The following is a 19242-nucleotide window of genomic DNA, read 5'->3' on the forward strand; positions in this document are numbered from 1 at the left end:
TGCACTTGCTCCACTGATTTTGCCACATTGAGGTTGATAACTTTTTGATTTCAGTTGTTATGTCTTGAAACAACTGGATATTTTCATCTGTGCAAGATCAAAGCGACGTGCTTCCTTTGCTGCGTGGTCAGCATTCTCGTTTCCTTTGATACCAACATGTGAAGGATTCCATATAATCGAAACTGAAGTATTTGATTTAGCAAGTGGTGTACATTTTTCGTGGATTTTAATAACTATTGGATTTGTTGTATACATTTTTCTAATTGAATGTATGGATGAAAATGAGTCTGTGCAGATTGCTAAATTTTTGGTACCCTGCATTGGAACCTCTAGAGCTTTGAGTATAACGTAGAGTTCAGCTGTGAAAATACTAGTCATCTTGGGTAGTCTACACATGGCTAGTGTATTATTTGTGGAAGTAACAGCACATCCTAAACTTTCTTCATCTTTAGATGCATCTGTGAACATTATGTTATCAAACTTGCCTCTATTAATTATATCGTTAAACGTTTGTCTCATGAGTATCGTGGAGGTTTCCATTTTCTTATATCTGCACAAATTTACGTTAAAGGCAGGTAATATTGTTAGCCAAGGTGGAGTATTGGGCTGAATAATGGGGGTGGTGAGATTAAGGTCAATATTTTCTAAGAGTGGCAATAGGAACTGTAGAGATGAATTGGAAATAGCTGAACTGTGTGTTCAGCTATTTCCAATATAAACTCCCTTCATAGGAGTTTAATAGACGTTGTCTTCTAATATTTAAAGGGGGTTCACACGATTCGACATATACACTTTCTGTAGGACTAGATCTAAAGGCTCCGAGGCATATTCTTAATGAAGTGTTTTGAATTGTATCTAGTGATTTTAAGTAAGTTTTAGGGGCAGTCATATATAATATAGATCCATAGTCTAACTTAGATCTTATTAGGGCTCTGTATACTCTTAACAGTATTTCTTCTTCGATTTTAAGAGATTTATACTTTTTGCAGCATTGGCTTTGGTTTTTTCTATATGCCTCTTCCATGTTAATTTTTTGTCAAAAATTACCCCTAGAAATTTGTGGTTTTCAACTACTTGTAGTGGATGCCCTTTTAATGTTATGTGTGGAAGAGTTTGCTTATATTTTTTGCTAAAGTTAATTACTTTAGTCTTTGTGGGTGAGAAGCTAAAACCAATTTTGTTAGACCAGTGACATATGTTATCAATGGTATTTTGCAAAAGTGTACTAATGGAGCTTGTTACTTTACCCGAACAGTAAATGACTAGATCATCCGCATAGATATTATGTTTGACAGGGGCTTGTATTAAGGAACTAACGTCGTTAAGAAGCAGTAAAAATTAGGTTGTGCTAAGGACTGATCCCTGAGGTACTCCTGTCTCCGACGTAATATTAAAACTGAGATGAAGTCCAGAATTTATAAATCCAGTTTAAGACCAATAATGACATATTATGCATCAGAAACAAGACCCGATACAGCCACAATATAAAGACTACTGGAAACGGCAGAGATGAGGATACTGAGGTACTGAGAGGAATTACAGGAAATACGCTGAGAGATCGAAAGAGGAGTAAAGACATTAGAAGAAAATGTAACGTAGTGTATAAACGAATGGAGACTATATACAGGGTGTTTGGTAAAGAATGGGCCATAGCTTAACCTCAGGTTCCTGAGGATAAAATAGGCCGATTTAAGCTAACTTACCTTAGTACAAAGTTTATAATAGCCGAGATACAGGGTGTCAAAATTAAACTTTTTTTTTATTTATTATTGAATATTTCCTGACAGGTATGAGATAACAATATGAAATTGGGAATGTGGGGGTTTTTTGGGTCGAGAAAACTAAATTTCCTACCAAAAATGATGTATTGCCCAGAGGGCGCAACATACGCCTTTCAGTACTCATTTATTACCTTCAATTTTTTTTATCCCTCACTCTGTATAATTTTGAAATTAAAATTTTTATTCTCCTAATAGTTTTACTTAAAAAAGGTATACTTCTTTCACCTCCCTAAACTCAACCGTTTTCGAGATAAACGCATTTTAAATCTGCGATACACCATAATTTTTAGCATAATATCATTGTAATACATAGTTCCACCCGAAAAATAACTTAAAACCATAATAATTGTGCCAGTTCTCAAATTTATGTCATTGCATCGCAAATTCCATTTGAAGAAATTTGCGATACATTTTTGGATAATTTTATGGTTTTAAGTTATTTTTCGGGTGTAACTACAATGATATTATGCTAAAAATGATGGTGTATCGCAGATTTAAAATGCGTTTATCTCGAAAACGGTTGAGTTTAGGGAGGTGAAAGAAGTATATCTTTTTTAAGTAAATCTAATAGGAGAATAAAAATTTTAATGTCAAAATTATACAGAGTGACGGATAAAAAAATTGAACGTAATAAATGAGTGCTGAAAGGCGTATGTGGCGCCCTCTGGGCAATACATAATTTTTGGTAGGGATTTTAGTTTTCTCGACCCAAAAAACCCCCACATACCAAATTGTTATCTCATACTTGTCAGGAAATATTCAATAATAAATAAAAAAAAGTTTAACTTTGACACCCTGTATCTCGGTTATTATAAACTTTGTACTAAGGTAAAATAGCTTAAATCGGCCTATTTTAACCTCAGGAACCTGAGGTTAAGCTATGGCCCATTCTTTACCAAACACCCTGTATAAAAAAATAATGCAATAACCACATAAGCAGAATGGGGGAGACACGAGTGGTCAAAATAGCAAGAGATAAAAATCACCAATTGGTATAAGTATAGGACGACCACGCAAAAGATCGAGTGACAACAACCTTCTAATAGAGGTATCAATCCGCAGAATTGCAAACAAGCAGAATTCCTTATAAAGAGGAAGAAGAAGGTATTCTAAGTATAAGCTATATTTGAAAAGTTTCTTCTGTTTATCGGGTGTAAATGTTGGATGAGCGATTGTTAACCGATTGATTGTTCGCAAAAATACTATATAAAACTATTCTGCAGACACCCCTAAACAGTTGATGGTAAGTAAGCAATACTCACGGTGGCCAAGATGGATTGCCATTGAAACCACTATCGTAAGCTTATACTAATTTTTTTAATTAGCGTTTCTGTTATTAAATACCTATATCTAATTTAAAACATAATATCATAGAACATAAAAGTGCATAATAAACTTTATTAAAAAGAAATGATCAAAAAACAAACGGAAACTCTGTTAAGAAAAATATTTTATTTAAAAAAAATTATTTTTTTCTAAAATTAAATACAATATTGATCTTGAACTTTTTGATAAACCCTGGTATGATGTATTAGTGTTGATCTCCATTCAAATTTAATTTAAACATCACCGTCAAATCCGAATAATCTCAATACTTTATCAGGAAAAGTTAAAATCGTTTTAAAATCCACGACCTCTGACATTGCAATTTCGGAGTAACCACTTCTATGCAATTCTCATCGGTCCGTAAGCCTCCAATAAGTACTTGTCAATCATCTCGCCAAAAATCGACCAACGTAGTCCATCCTGAGCGCACCAATTTTCTACCTAACCTAATTGGCAACGTCGCTTCAGAAGTGGCCCGACACTACCAGCAACTGACATCGCTTTAGCCGCTCTAGACAGTCGACGGTCGACGTCACGCCATGGCAGGTTAGAGCGAGTAGTACAAAAACAGTCCACAGCCACCCACTACCAATACATACTTTTACTTTAATATCATCATCTTGTGTATTTGTTACTAACACGTGCGATCGCAGTGCCGCCATATTGTGGTTCCGGGTACCTACACTGCTGACAGTACCGTTAGATTTCGGCGGTAGACAGTGGTTCCTAATATTCAAACGTCTAATGCGGAATCTCGAATTTTGCGAATCAGTGTCGGCTGCTTCTATTAGATTCAGAGTGCTGTGATTTTAGTGCGTTTTCGAACGCATTGCGTAATCAATGACAGAAAGGTACATACTTGATATTTATTACATTTTATTTTTAATGTTACACATAGCTTCCCGTTTCCGGTTTTTAATTTTGCTTCATCTCATATTTTTACACCTACTTGAAATACCGAGTTGGCACAATTTGATACCGCTTAGAATTAGAAAAATATTTTCTGCGGATAATTGTAATGCACGAACCGCGTTTTTAAACGCCGGTCTGCTAAATTAGCAGTGCTAATCTTTTCTAACATATGGGAAAACCACAGTGTGACATTTTTATTATTCCCTATAAAATACGAAATTATTAACAATCAACACAGACACCAGACACAGATAAGTATATAGACAACATTTTCGTCTCCAAATTCAGACGTCAAATGCAATGGTATTTTACATTTACATATAACATTTAAACATTTCACATTAAAAATGAAAATGATGTACCCTTCAACCTTCAAAAACAAGAAAAGATATTCATTAAATATGTAAAATTTTAATAACAATGACTTTAAAAAACTAGAACAAAATTTGCTTTTAGGGCATAAGTATTAGACGTCTATTGTTCATCTAAAGTTTGGTAGTTCCGATTACCAAAAATTTATTGTTCAATTTGTGATCAGTCTGCATCAAAAATCAAAATGCATTCCTGGTTTAAAAAAATGTATTTCCCGCATAATTAGAATTTGAGGAAAATTCATTTCTTGTAAATATTTTTTTCTCTATGATATTTAGAACTATCTGCACTATAACACGACGGATATTAAGTACTTATGTCGGAACAAAACTTTTTACAACTGTCATTGACACGTTATGCATGAAAGTTTTTGTATAATTTTGATGTTTCCTTCCTTCTTAATGACTGCAGACTTGCTGTTGATCTGATCTTTTTGAATCAGGGTAGACAAAACTCATTTTTTGCTTTGTTAAAGTGAGATACACAAACTGAGTAGTGTTAATATTGGAACAAATAAGTGGCATAGAAATACACAGTGATTTGTCAAGGTTATAAATGCACTGCAAAATTGCATGTTACTGTTTCATTCAGTTTGATTGACATCATCCCATTCAGTTCTCATCTTAATATTTCTTTTGACATTTTCCTAATAATTTTATACCTAATTATATTTTTATCTTTATCAATATACGGGGTGGTGAATCGTAAAACGAGCCATAGGAAACTCAATGTAAAATTCTAAACTGTTGAATTCCTGCTTCTCTATTTATTTTACATCAAAAGTCATGGGATGAGAGAATTGAAATCTGCATTAAAATCAAAAGTTAAAATTGTTCTACGATTTAAACGCATTCCAAAATTTTGAAAAATATAATACATTTGCCACAGTAGGTATGGTTTGTTCAACAGTAAATGGTTTGAGTTCAATTAGTGCGGTCGTAAATATTATTAAATTTATCTGACCTGGCCCATTGTTAAGACCCACCCGGAGCGATAAGCCACCGAGATAGACAGAGTTGGTCTTTTGTGCAATTAACACTGACTAGACGGTACTCCCATAATAAAGCCTAAAATAAATTTTACCTGAAACCGGGCCTTTTATACTATTATCGGTTAATCCGGGCTGTTTATAGTGGTAACTAATTGAACTTAACCATTTACTGTTTAACATACCATACCTACATATGTGTGTAAAAGTTAGACCACACGATACTATTTAACTGACAGTGCGCACACCATTGTCTGAATAAAAAATCATTATTATTAATACTTTCTCCGCAACTGAGGGTATCTTATCAACTGTATTGTTTTTAAACAATAAATGATAAAATAAAAATATTGACAGTTCAAAAATGTGAAAATAATAACTTCATTGTGACACATTATTGCACTGTCTGTGGCCTAATTTTGGGTTGAAAAACTTAAAAAAATGTATTACATTTTTACAAAATTTTGGAAAATGTTTATTTCGTAGAACAATTTTAACAGTTGTTGTTTTCAATACAGATTTTCAATCCTCTACAAATAGTGTCTAATGTCTTTTGATGTAAAATAATTAGGGAAGCAGGAATTCGACAGTTTAGAATTTTACATTGAGTTTCCTATGGCCCTTTTTCCAATTCACCACCCCGTATATTTGTTGATTTTATAGATTTTAGTTTGGGTATAAAAATTTTCAATGAAGTCTTGTATCTACAGAAATAAGTACCTATAACAAAATAAGTTTTTGGCACAATCTGATACAGCTTAGAAAAATATTTTCTTTTACATTTGTAATGCAAGAACTGCGTTTTCAAACACCGGTCTGCTAATATTTTCTAACATATGGGAAAACCACAGTGTTACATTTTTATTATTCCATATAGAATACGAAATTAACAATCAACACAGACACACATGACTCTAAAGTCATAACATTTTCGTCTCCAAATTCAGACATCAATAGAATGGTATTTTATTACATTTCACATTAAAAATGAAAATGATAGGTATACCCTTCAACCTTCAAAAACTATAGAAAATGTATTCCTTGAATTATGTTGAATTTTAATAAAAATGACTTTAAAAACTATAACAAAATTTGCTTTTAAAGGCAGTAATATTATACATCTATTGTGCATTTAAAATTGTAAATTCCGTTACCAAAAATGTATTGTCCAATTTGTGATGAGTCTGCATCAAAAATCAAAATGCATTCGTGGTTTAAAAAATGAGGAAATTTGGAGAAAACTCCATTCTTCAACTAGACTTTGAAACTGAAAATCACATTAAATATCCTCTTTTTTTTTAACCCATGTAACTTATGGAAATAAACATAGAAGTTTTCAGGGACTTTCGGCCTTCGGTAATAATGTAATATTTCATTCTGGGTTCAAATTTTTCAAAAAATACTTATTACTTTTCTCAGAATTCGAAAAAAATTAATGCATTTAAATACCATTGGACTTGGACCAAGATTTTGCCCCCTTAAAAATGAAAATAATACACTTCAACCTTCAAAAACTATATACAAGATATTCATTAAATTACATATGTTAAATTTTAATAACAATGACTTTAAAAACTATAACAAAATTTGCTTTTAGGGCAGCTTTTTCTAGTTACCTATAATTAGACGTCTCTTGTGCATCTAAAGTTATAGATTCGGTTACCAAAAATGTGTTGTTCAATTTGTGATCAGTCTACCTACATCATCACAAATTGAAATTAAAATGCGTTCGTGGTTTAAAAGATGTACTTCCCGCATAATTCGAATTTGAGGAAAATTCCATTCGTCAATTAGACTCAGATCTGGAGATTGTATTGGCTAAATGTAAACACTTTTTGTCTATGATATTAACTATGTGCAACTATGTGCACTATAACACAACTGATATTAACTGTGTTTGAAGAAAATTTTGGACAACAACTGTCATTTTACACGGTATCCATGACAGTTTTTGTGTAATTTTAATGTTTCCTTCCTAATGAGACTTCTAGACTTGATGTTGATCTGAACTTTTTTAATCAGGATAGACAAGACTCATTTTTGCTTTGTTAAATTGAGATACACAAACTGAATAGTGTTAATATTGGAACAAATACGTGGTATAGAAATACAGTGTGATTTGTCAAGGTTATATAATGCACCGCCAAATTGCATGTTTCTGTTTCTTCCAATTTGATTGACATCATCCCATTCAGTCCTCATCTTAATATATCTTCTGCAATTTTAAAAATATTTTCCTGATAATTTTATTGCTGATCATATTTTTATGTTTATCAATATAGTAACTCACTTTTGTTGATTTTATACAGATTTTAGTTTAGATAGATTTAGTTTAGTTTAGTAGATATAAAAATTTTCAATGAAGTCTGGTACTTATCTACAGAAACACCTACCTATATCAAAATAACTTTTTGGCACAATTTGATACGAATTAGAACAATATTTTCTCTGGATATATAATTTGTAATTCAAGAACCGCGTTTTTAAACACCAGTCTGCTAATATTTTCTAACATAATGGGAAAACCACTGTGTTACATTATTATTATTATTCCCTATTATAAAATACGAAATTACATATTAACATTCAACACAGACACAGATGACAATAAAGTATACAGACTATGAAAATTTCGTTCCCAGATTTAGACTTCAATGCAATGGTATTTTATAACATTTCACATTAAAAATGAAAATTATATTATAGGTTCCTTCAACCTTCAAAAACTATAGAAAAGATATTCATTACAAATTTTAATAACAATGACTTTAAAAACTATAACAAAATTTGCTTTTAGGGCAGTTTTTTAAAGTAGTATTACCTAGACGTATATTGTGCATCTAAAGTTATAGATCCGGTTACTAAAAATTTATTGTTCAATTTGTGATCAGTCTGTATCAAAAATCAAATAAATGCATTTGTGGTTCAAAAAATGCATTATTTAGTATAGTATAGTTGATCCAAAAGATGGCATAACCCAGACATCCAAAGTGAAAGTTATCCTTCAACACCAAATTGTTCTATATGGTCCACACAATGTCCAGAAAAAAGTCACACCATTTTGAGCGTCGGGTTTGGGGGGGAGAGGGAGGAGAAATCGGTAAATTCGTAGTTTTTTAAGTTTTTCTCCAATATTTCTAAAACTATGCGGTTTAGCATGAACAACCCTCTATACAAAATTGTTCTACATTAAATTTGAAATAAAAAAGGTCCTATGCATAATCTTTCTAAAATGAATGGTTCCAAAGTTACGGAGGTAGTATAGTATAACTGGTCCAAAAAAAGGCCTAACCAAAACATCCAAAGTAAAAGTTTTCCTCCAACACCAAAATGTTCTATATGGTCCACATATTGTTCAGTAAAAAGTTACACCATTTTGTGCGTCCGGTTTGGGAGGGAGATGGGAGAGAAGCCGGTAAATTAGTAGTTTTTTTTATGTTTTTCGTCAATATTTCTAAAACTATGCTTTATCGTAAACAATGTTATAAACAAAAATGTTCTACATGAAATTTAAAACAAAATATGTTCTATACATAATTGTTATAAAATCAACGGTTCCAGAGTTACAGAGGGTGAAATGTCGAAGTTTTCGATACTTTTTATATTTTTTGGGCAATATTTATGATATAACTATACCAAAAACCCAGACATCCAAAGTAAAAGTTATCCTCCAACACCAAATTTTTCTATATGGTCCACATAATGTTCAAAAAAAAGTCACACCATTTTGAGCGTCGGGTTTGGGGGTGGAGAGGGGAGAGAAATCGGTAAATATAAAAAGTATCGAAAACCTCCACTTTTCACCCCCCGTAACTCTGGAACCGTTGATTTTATCACAATTATGTATAAGTAGAACCTTTTTTATTTTAAATTTTATGTAGAATATTTTTCTATAGAACATTTCTTACGCTAAAGCATAGTTTTAGAAATATTGACGAAAAACTTAAAAAAACTACTAATTTACCGACTTCTCCCCCATCTCCCCCCCAAACCGGACGCTCAAAATTGTGTAACTTTTTACTGAACAATATGTGGACCATATAGAACAATTTGGTGTTGAAGGAAAACTTTTACTTTGGATGTCTGGGTTAGGCCTTTTTTTGGACCAATTATACTATACTACCTCCGTAACTTTGGAACCGTTCATTTTAGAAGGGTTATACATAGGGCCTTTTTTATTTCAAATTTAATGTAGAACAATTTTGTGTAGAAGGTTGTTCATGCTAAACCGCTTAGTTTTAGAAATATTGACGAAAAACGTAAAAAACTACGAATTTGCAGATTTCTCCCCCCTCTCCCCCCAAACCCGACGCTCAAAATGGTGTGACTTTTTTCTGAACATTATGTGGACCATATAGAACAATTTGGTGTTAGAGGATAACTTTCACTTTGGATGTCTGGGTTTGGGTCTAACTATACCATACTAATTCGAATTTGAGGAAAATTCATTTCTTCAATTATTAGACTCAGATCTGGAGATTGTATTGCTTAAATGTAAATACTTTTTCTCTATGATATTTAGAACTATCGGCACTATAACACGACGGATATTAATATTGTTTGAACAAAACTTTAGACAACAACTGTGATTTACACGTTATGCATGAAAGTTTTAGGTGTAATTTTGATGTTTCCTTCATAATGAGACATCTAGACTTGCTGTCGATCTGAACTTTTTGATACAGGGCCCAGAGCACGCCAAATAGAATTCCATTTTGCTGACGTCACAAAATAGAATTTCATAATGGGAGAATCGACAGTTGCTAGGCAACGTGAAGTCACTACAATAGAATTCTATTTGGCGTGCTCTGGGCCCAGGATAGACAAGACTAATTTTGGGACACACAAATGAATAGTGTTAATAGTGGAACAAATAAGTGGCATAGAAATACAGTGTGATGTGTGTTATACATATAATGCACCGCTAAATTGCATGGTACTGTTTCTTTTATTTTGATTGACATCATCCCATTCAGTCCTCATCTTAATATTTCTTCTCTAGTTTTAGGACTGTTTTCGTGACAACTTCATAATTGTTTTTTTATTTTGCTCAACAGGCCATGTAGGCCCTGATCTCTTCATAATAAATTGTATATTTTAATAAATGAAGTCTCTAGTCTCTGGTATTTACAGAAATACTTATATCAATATAATTTTTTGTAACTGAGTAAGGATAAAAAATATATAAATAGACATCATAATCATAATCTAGACATCATCATAATACTACCAATAATTTTTTATGGTAAAAGTGTAATAAATATACCTAATATTTTCCGTGGAAAATAAGTTTTTTCTCGAAAAACCACAATGATGATATTCTATTTTTATTTAAATTTAAAACTAATAATTGTACGGTATAATAGACATAAAATATATACAGTAGAGCGTCGATAATCCGAACCCTAGTAATCCGATCGTTCGCTAATCCGAACGCAAAAAAAATTATAAAATTAAAAAATATGATCGCGGACCGAATTTTTGGATTTAATATGACAATATGGGCAAAATGTGGCAACAACTCAATATTAATATCAAACTTAATCTTAAACGTAATTGATATTCTGCTATATATTTACCTACATTATGTAAGTACAAATTTGACCTATTCATTATTATTTCTGGACAGCGTCCTTGCTTCTATCCATGTTCCCCTTCTTTGAATATTTTTGCTATAGTTCTATTCCATGTTTGTCATGGTCTTTGTTATTTGCGTTTTTGCCTGCCAAATTTCTTTCACCGGTTTTATAAAATATAATCCATTCTCTGAAGATGACCTCACCAACTGAGTTGCTTTCTTTCTAATATTCTAAGGTTGAGTATATTTTCAAATCTTCTCTTATTTGAGTGTTCCGTAGTTTATCTCCTTTGGTATAATCGAACCCGTCTAAGGTATTTCATTTCCACTGCCACTCCCACGACTCGCAACTAAAGGTTAATACTTACATAAAAAATATATTGACTTAAACACATTAATTTTTCTTTTTCTTGTTATTTCTTTTCTATTTATGAATTGATTGCTCATTACACAGTAGGTACCTGTAGGTTCATCGCTTTTTGAATTCTATTACATATTAATTTCTGTTTCCTGTCTTCCGTTGTCTTCTAATTCTACTCCTAGGTATTGAAAAGCTCGTGCTTGTTCTATATTTCCTTTATGTTTATCTTCTCTTCTTCTTCATTTTCTCCCATGACCACATCTTTTGTTTTATTTTTATTAATAATAATTGTCCTCCCATATTTTTAGTATTACCTTCAATATATCTAGATTTCCTTGTAGATGATTCTCATTTTCGGCCAATATGACGACGTCGTCAGCGAAGGCTCCTTCGGAAATATCTACTCTTCTTAAACGTCTATATGTCACATGCATTTTTTTTCACTTTTACGCTACATTCGTACATTCTCATTATCTCATCCTTGTAAATTATAAATAGTGTTGGACTTAATCCTCCTCCTTGTCTCAGACCCTCGATAGACATAATATAAATAATAAATAATATATTTTTTTGAAAACCTTATTCAGCAACCTATTAATAAAATTATAAATATTCTAATAATTAGCGCCTTTGGGGTTAATAAATAATATAGATACTGATTATTTTCTCCAAGTAAATTAAACATGCCATCTTTCTAATAATTTATTGACCATGCAAATACACTCCACTAAAAATTTTTGATTAAGTTTGACAATTATAACTTTATTATTTTGTAATCCGATTTTCAAGATACTTGCATCAGTTTGTAGGTACATGTATTGATATCTTTTGTTATTATTCCGGTAAAAAATATTTTTTTGCTTAGATGGCATTATACCGGGGTGAATGGAAGCGTTGTAATTTCTCCTTCTAAAAAATCCGTGGAAACATTGAAGGGCTGATTTTGTTTTATAGTCCTTTCGTATTATATCGGAGGCATCCTAAAGATTTTGCTTTTTGAATTATCCGAATATCTCTTTTCTTGCAAAAGCGGTACCTACATAAACACTGCTTTGAAGGTTTGTTTAATTACAAATATCAAACGCACTAAAATTAACAACACAACAAAAATAACAACAAAACAATCAATAGAGGGTATGCCCACCTCTCGCAGCAATGACTGCTCGCAATCTGTTTGGCATCGAATAAATAAGATGTGTTATCTTTGCCTGGAGAATAGCCCGCTATTCGTCTACCAGGGCCATAACTGTACCAAATTTTCTGGAGGCCTAGGATTACGGCTAATAGCTATTTTCAATTTATCCCATAAATGTTCGATAGGATTGATATCTGGGCTGCATGCTGGCCATTCTAATTTTAAAAGAGATATTCTGATACATAATTCCAAAAACAAAATCTTGGACTATGTCTAGATGTTTCATAGTCTAGAACTATGAAACAAAATCAGCTCTTCAATAGAATTTTTTAAAGTTAGAAGAAAATACAATGCTTCCAGTCAGCCCCGTATAATGCCATCTAAGCAAAAACTTTTTTGTTACCGGAATAATAACAAACGCTCTCATGTACCTACCTACAAACTGCTTGAAAATCGGAGTACAAATAATAAAGTTATAATTATTGTCAAACTTAATCAAACATTTTTAGTGGTGGAATTTTGCGCCGGTAAGTGTATTAGTTAAACATTCTAGTAATAAGCGTCTTTGTCGTTAATAAAAAATCATAAATAATATACTGATCATTTTCTCCAAGTAAATTAAACATGCCATCTTTCACGTAATTCATTGACCATGCAAATATATAATTAATTCATTGTGTCGTCTCATTCTGCTTGGTTTAATTTCGACATCAATGAAATTTTGCCAGAATTTTAAATTGGAGGCAATTTTTCAACCTTCATTTGTTAGGAAAACGTAGTTGACTCTTATTAAACTGTTTAGTTTATTCAACATGCAAAAAGTTTAATTAATTAGTACCTACTTTTTAGTGACTTTCAGGGCTGGTTGTTCGAACGCTAATCAAAAATGATCATTATCAAATATTTAATTACTGTCACAACTGTCAATGTCAACTTTGATTTGGTTGCTGGAAACATAATTATTGATTACAATTATGAAATTAGTTAATCAATTATGTTAATAATTGTTATGTTAATTGATTAACTGATGTCATAATTATAATCAATTATGTTTTCAGCAACCCAACCAAAGTTGACATTGACAGTTGTGACAGTAATTAAATATTTGATAGTGATCATTGTTGATTAGCGTTCGAACAACCGTCCCTTAAAGGTTGCTATGAATAGTTTGCAAAATTTATTCTTATTCGACATTTTTGAATATTTTTTATCTTTATTTGTAGGCCACGAGAGAAACTTTTGAATATAGGCTTCACCTTAATTTTTTTACTCTTCCGCCTTAATATTAATGTAATGATGATATTATGATTCTTTTGTTTTATTTATTTAAAAAGTTTTTTTTTGATATTACATCTGACCTATGTATCAGTGGTGGATCTAGACATTAGCCTTGGGAGGAGAAACTTATCTTAGGGGGGAACACTTCCAATGAAACACTAAGCAAAAGACATAAAAAAAGATAAACCGAACCTACTTAAAAGACATAAATAATAACTTATATGGATTAAGTTCCCTTATTTTTATAAGTCGGGTAGGCATTTATCAGGTTTAATTTGTCTGTCTGTGATTTAAGTTTCATGTCAGCTAATATATTTTTATGTTTCAATAATTTTTTCTTTAATTTTAGAACTTTTTAGGGTGGGGAAATTTCCCCATTTCCCCCCGTAGATCCGTCACCCCTATGTATATTCTGTTTTCCATTGCTCTTTATTGTCATCGTGCACTAAGTCATACTATAATCTATATATCGAGGGTATACCAGCAGAACGCACTAAGTCAATTTTTTTAGTTATTCAAAATGCAGTCATATATAAAAAGGTATGCTCTATATACTGCAAAATCACACTAAGTCGTACTTATTATAATAACAGATAAAAATTTAATACTAAGTCAGCTTGACTGTTTCATTTACTAGCAGAATGCATTAAGTACTCTTAATGCAGTCTGCTTGTACTATTTTTGCGAAAACCGAACATACAACACTGCATTAACTTTGACTTAGAACATTCTGGTCATTTTGGTTGTACAATCTGTATACCTATCGTTAGGTTTAAATCAAAAGGTTAATGTACGACAAAGAGAAACCTTTTACCTAATTAAAGGGCCATAAATGTGACAACTCATAGATCAAGTAGTGCTAATCAACTATTTTGAATATTGAAAATTTTCCAAAATTGTACTCTACGCCGATTAAAATTAGTTGTGCCAAAAAGAATGAGTTAATGCAGTTGCGAGAAGAAAGTAATACCAGAAGCCAGAAGTATTTCACAGGTGGTACGAAGATTTGCCGTTTGATGAAAAAATTATCAATGTTCTGCCGGAACCTGATGTCTATGATTCATATTAGATCATTTAGCACTAAAATCACCGGAGTAAATAGATTTTAAATACAGCATCTAGAGACTTGCAACTTTTTGCATTGTGTTCAGGATGATGTCGGGAAAAAATCTACAATAGAAAAATGGTGGAAATATATAATTGCATTTTAAACTGCATAAAATGTATCCAAAAGTGCATAGACATGTCAAGATAATTAGGGTCAGATTTTGTCACTCGGGGGGCTTTTGGGGTCGCTGAATACGAATTCGCCATCAGCACCGACCCTCGGGGTACCTAGAGCACAGTGTCACTGCTAAGGCACATCATCTTCTGGAGTTTAGAGGGTTTTCGGCATTAAATTGATGCAAACAGATTACTCAGGGAGTCTTTGGGTGTGCTGAAGACGAATACACCTTCAGAACGGACACCTGGTGTCTAGGATCACGCCATCTTCGAAGTTTCGAGGGATTTCTGCACTTAATCCATGCAAATAGATTACTAGGCGGTTTTTGGGGTCACTTTGTACGAATACGCCATCAGAAACAAACCTGGACCACCTGGTGCCCAAGGTCCCTGCTAAGGCATATTACCTTATAGAGTTTGGAGGGTGTATGTGCATCGGGGGTCGATCCTGATGTCGTATTCTTATTGGGCGGTCCCAGAAACCCTCGAGTAATCTGTTTGCATCAATTTGCCGAGAACCCACGAAATTTCAGATCATGTGCCTTAGCAGTGAACCTGGGCACCATGTGCTCCGGTGGTCGGTTCTGATGGCGTCAGCGACCAAAAAACCATCGAGCGACAAAATCTGGCCATCAATACACTTATTTGGATATGTTTATGCAACTTTGGATGCATTATTTGCACTTTTAAAATGCAAGTATGCATTTCCATCTATTTTTCTATTGTAGATTTTTTTTGACATCATCTTAATCACAATTCCAAAAGTTACAAGTTTCTATGTGCAGTATTTAAAAATCCTAAATGCCCTGGTCTAGATAAAGAAGACTAATAATCTATTTGCTTTTTGTATTTTTTTGTATCTAACAATTAAATTTCTGAAAATTTCTATTGTTCTTTTTTATTTTTATTTTCAACAGGATTTTTTTAATGCCGAAATTCTAGTTGTCCAAGATTATAGGATAAAACATTATAATGTTAAAATTGATACAACTCAAATTAACAGTAAAATGGGATTAGTTGTGTGTCTACTTATGTAAATTTATTATGAATAAGCAGAATGCACTAAGTCAGTTCATTATTTATTTAAAAAATAATTACTAATTAACTACAAACAATAACTGTTGTTTTAATATACCACATTCTTTAAAATACCATTACTATTTCTATACAAGTAATATAATTACACTAAAAGTAATACTTTTTGTGTAATTTTGATTTATATTTAAAAAAATTACTAAAACTTGATTTTCTCAAGACAGTGATTTTTGACTTAATGCAATCTGCTCGTATATCCTCGATATAATCTATACTAAAAAAATCGATCTTCGTCTTATTCTTACTTCTTATTCTTCAAATATTAATAAAGATTAATACAATTTTTGTATAAAGAAAAATGTGTTTTTGTTTATAAAGATGTATGTATTCAGTTTTCTAGTTCTTTTACAGTTTTCTTTCATACATGTTCATCTTTCTGTTAATTTCTTCAACATGCCAATGATCCTTCTCATAAATTGTCGTCTTGATCGAGGTTGCTGGTTGGCAACTAATATGTGACATTTTTCTCTGTCTTGAGCTTGATATTGATGAATTAAATCTTTTAGTGTTGTGTAGGCTTAATCTCTTACTTTACGCATCCCCTTCTTTCTTTCTATACTCATCCTTCCTTCCACCTTATCTTCTAACTTCTAATATTACCTGAAGTTGTTAAAAATCTTAATGGTACATTAGAGATCCAAGTTATGTTTTTTTAATTGTAATATTTTTAATACTACTTCATTTGTAGTTCTGTTATTCTTAACTGAGGCAGAACTGTGCCTAAGTTATCGTCACGTAAATCGTCACGTTAACATTTCAAATGCGTCATCTTGCTTCAGTGTCTATGTCTCTCATTCGTATAGTATTAATGATTATGCAGTATTTTAGCGTTCTCCATCTTGTTAGGATGGAAAGTTTTGCCCAGATATTTATAGCTCTTTGTCCAAGCAGATGTAACTTTCTGTCTGTCCAGATATATATAGCTTTGTAGGTACATTCGGCAGGGTGAGGCCGTATAAATTAATCTTGGTTTTAATTTGTTCTTCTTCTTTCTTTTGGTGCCATGGAAGATTGTCACTCCATCTCTTGCGCGGTCGACCGATAATTGTTCTGCCTATTGGTGCTTTGTCCCTTGCTATTTTAACAACTGTTTGGTTCGCCATTCTATTGATGTGATTGTTTCATTCTATTTTTTTCTATTTAGTGTCTACTCGTTTAGCTGTATATTACATTTTGTTCCAATCTCGTCACTCCGTAGTCGATCTCTCAGTGTCTTTCCTATAATTCTTGAGTATTTTCATTTCTGCTGTTTCCAGAAATCTATGTTTTAGCTTTGTCGGGTCTTGTTTCTGATGCGTACTTGTGTACGCATGTACTATATGTGTCCGGTACTATAAAACTATTTGACATATCCTTATGGTACTTGGCAGAAAGTGTAGTTACTGTACACCCTACTAAATTATGTTAAATAATCGTTTGTGGTTAATACCAGAGGCGTACGACAGGGGAAAGTGAATGGTTGACCCTTCCCAAATTTTACGCCGCTGATGAAACTGTTATTTTAGCAACATTTTTAGATTCTCCAATACTTTCTCTGCAAATAATATACTGTTCATTCGTAACGATAAAGTCATTAGTTTTCGAGATATTTGAAGTTAAAAATGAAAAGACACACTTACTTTGATTAATGTATTTTGCTCCTTCGTTTTTAGCTTCAAATATCTCGAAAACTAATGGCTTTATCGTTACGAATAAAGATGTTATTTACATAGAAAGTATTGGAGAATAAAAAAATTGCACTAAAATATAAATTCCGCCAGTGGTGTAGAATTTAGGAAGGGTCAACCATTTACGCCCCCCGTCGTACGCCTCTGGTAGTAGCCAGAAACGTTTATTTAACATAATTTAGTAGGGTCTACAGTACCAGCACCACTTACCAAATTTCGTGTTGTTGCCCCATGCCTGTCAGGAAATATTCAAAAATAAATAAAATAAAAGTTTAACTTTGACACTCTGTATTTCGGTTATTATCAACTTTTGTACTAAGGTAAGTTAGCTTAAATCGACCTATTTTAACCTCAGGAATCTAAGGGTAAGCTATGGCCCATTCTTTACCAATCACCCTGTATATTTTTGATTTCGTCTCACAGTTAATGTGTTGGGGTTACGCACGATAGTGTTATTACGACATCCCGCTAATCTCTTACTGTCACTTGGACCTAATTTCTATGTACTCTATTTCCATTTATTCTTCTTCAATGCCAACACCATCGACTTTCAGTTTACATCTTGTTGGTTCTTTATCGATTACTACCTATCTGTTTCAGTTTTCTGAGTTAAAAGCAGCAATGTTAAATTCTTTCGTTCTTGCATTTAATCTGTGAACTAGGGCTTCCAATCCCGCAGCCTGAGTTCAATCTCGGTATTTGCGGGACTACGAATTTTCAATCCCGCGGGATCTCGGTATTTGCGGGATCCCGCATATTGAAAATAGTCATATTTATATAAGGCAAATAAAACAATAAATTAATCAACTAACTCCACATTTATTTAAGTATTACTATTAGTATGAGATCAAAACTGATTTTTCTTCGCAAAAAACACTAACAAATACTGAAAAAAAAATCTATATTCTTCAAAAAATACACCAACAAAATTTTAAAAATCAACCACACAAACCCATTTTTAACTGAAAAATAATTTAGTTTACTAATTTAGTTGCTATATTACTTAGCTGTAAGTTACTACTATTTAGCTAAGGCTTTCAATAGGGCTTTTCATCGACTATCATTTGTTTCGAACTTCTGTCATAAGTCATATGTTGTATACTCTGTGTATAATATTAATATGCACGGATTATACGACATATGACAGAAGCTCGAAACAAATGACTGTGAATGAAAAGCCCTATTGAAAATGTTTGCAAAGGAAACACAACATATTGGATGGTATGAATTAAAACGGAGTATAAACTCCGAGTACGTTCTCATTAGTATGAGCATAGAGTATAAGTTTATACTACATTTCATACTAATAAAAATATGTTGATGTTATGAGTTTCTACCCACTCACCGTACATAAGAGTAGATACTAGCGCGTGGAGTATGTACTCCAAAATTTGGAGTATAAACTATATTCTCATTTTTATTCACACGAGCCAATATCTAAATCTAAACTGTCATCTGCCAAACTCCTGCGTATTTTAGACACAATATAGCCAGCAGCAGAAAATGCCCTTTCGGCTTCCATCTT

The 19242-nt window shown here is 32.4% G+C and overlaps 1 protein-coding gene across 1 annotated transcript in view; it reads left to right on the plus strand.

Moving 5' to 3' along the window:
- Positions 1–3186: 3186 nt before the first annotated feature.
- LOC114337473 (zinc finger protein 358-like) overlaps positions 3187–19242 on the plus strand; it is a 307896-nt gene continuing 291840 nt past the window's right edge. The window contains exon 1 of the mRNA XM_050651680.1: positions 3187–3958. The gene's annotated coding sequence lies outside the window, so the exon portion shown is untranslated. The remainder of the gene's footprint in view (positions 3959–19242) is intronic.

The sequence above is a fragment of the Diabrotica virgifera genome, chromosome 5, assembly GCF_917563875.1.
Source record: "Diabrotica virgifera virgifera chromosome 5, PGI_DIABVI_V3a".
Lineage (NCBI taxonomy): Eukaryota > Metazoa > Arthropoda > Insecta > Coleoptera > Chrysomelidae > Diabrotica > Diabrotica virgifera.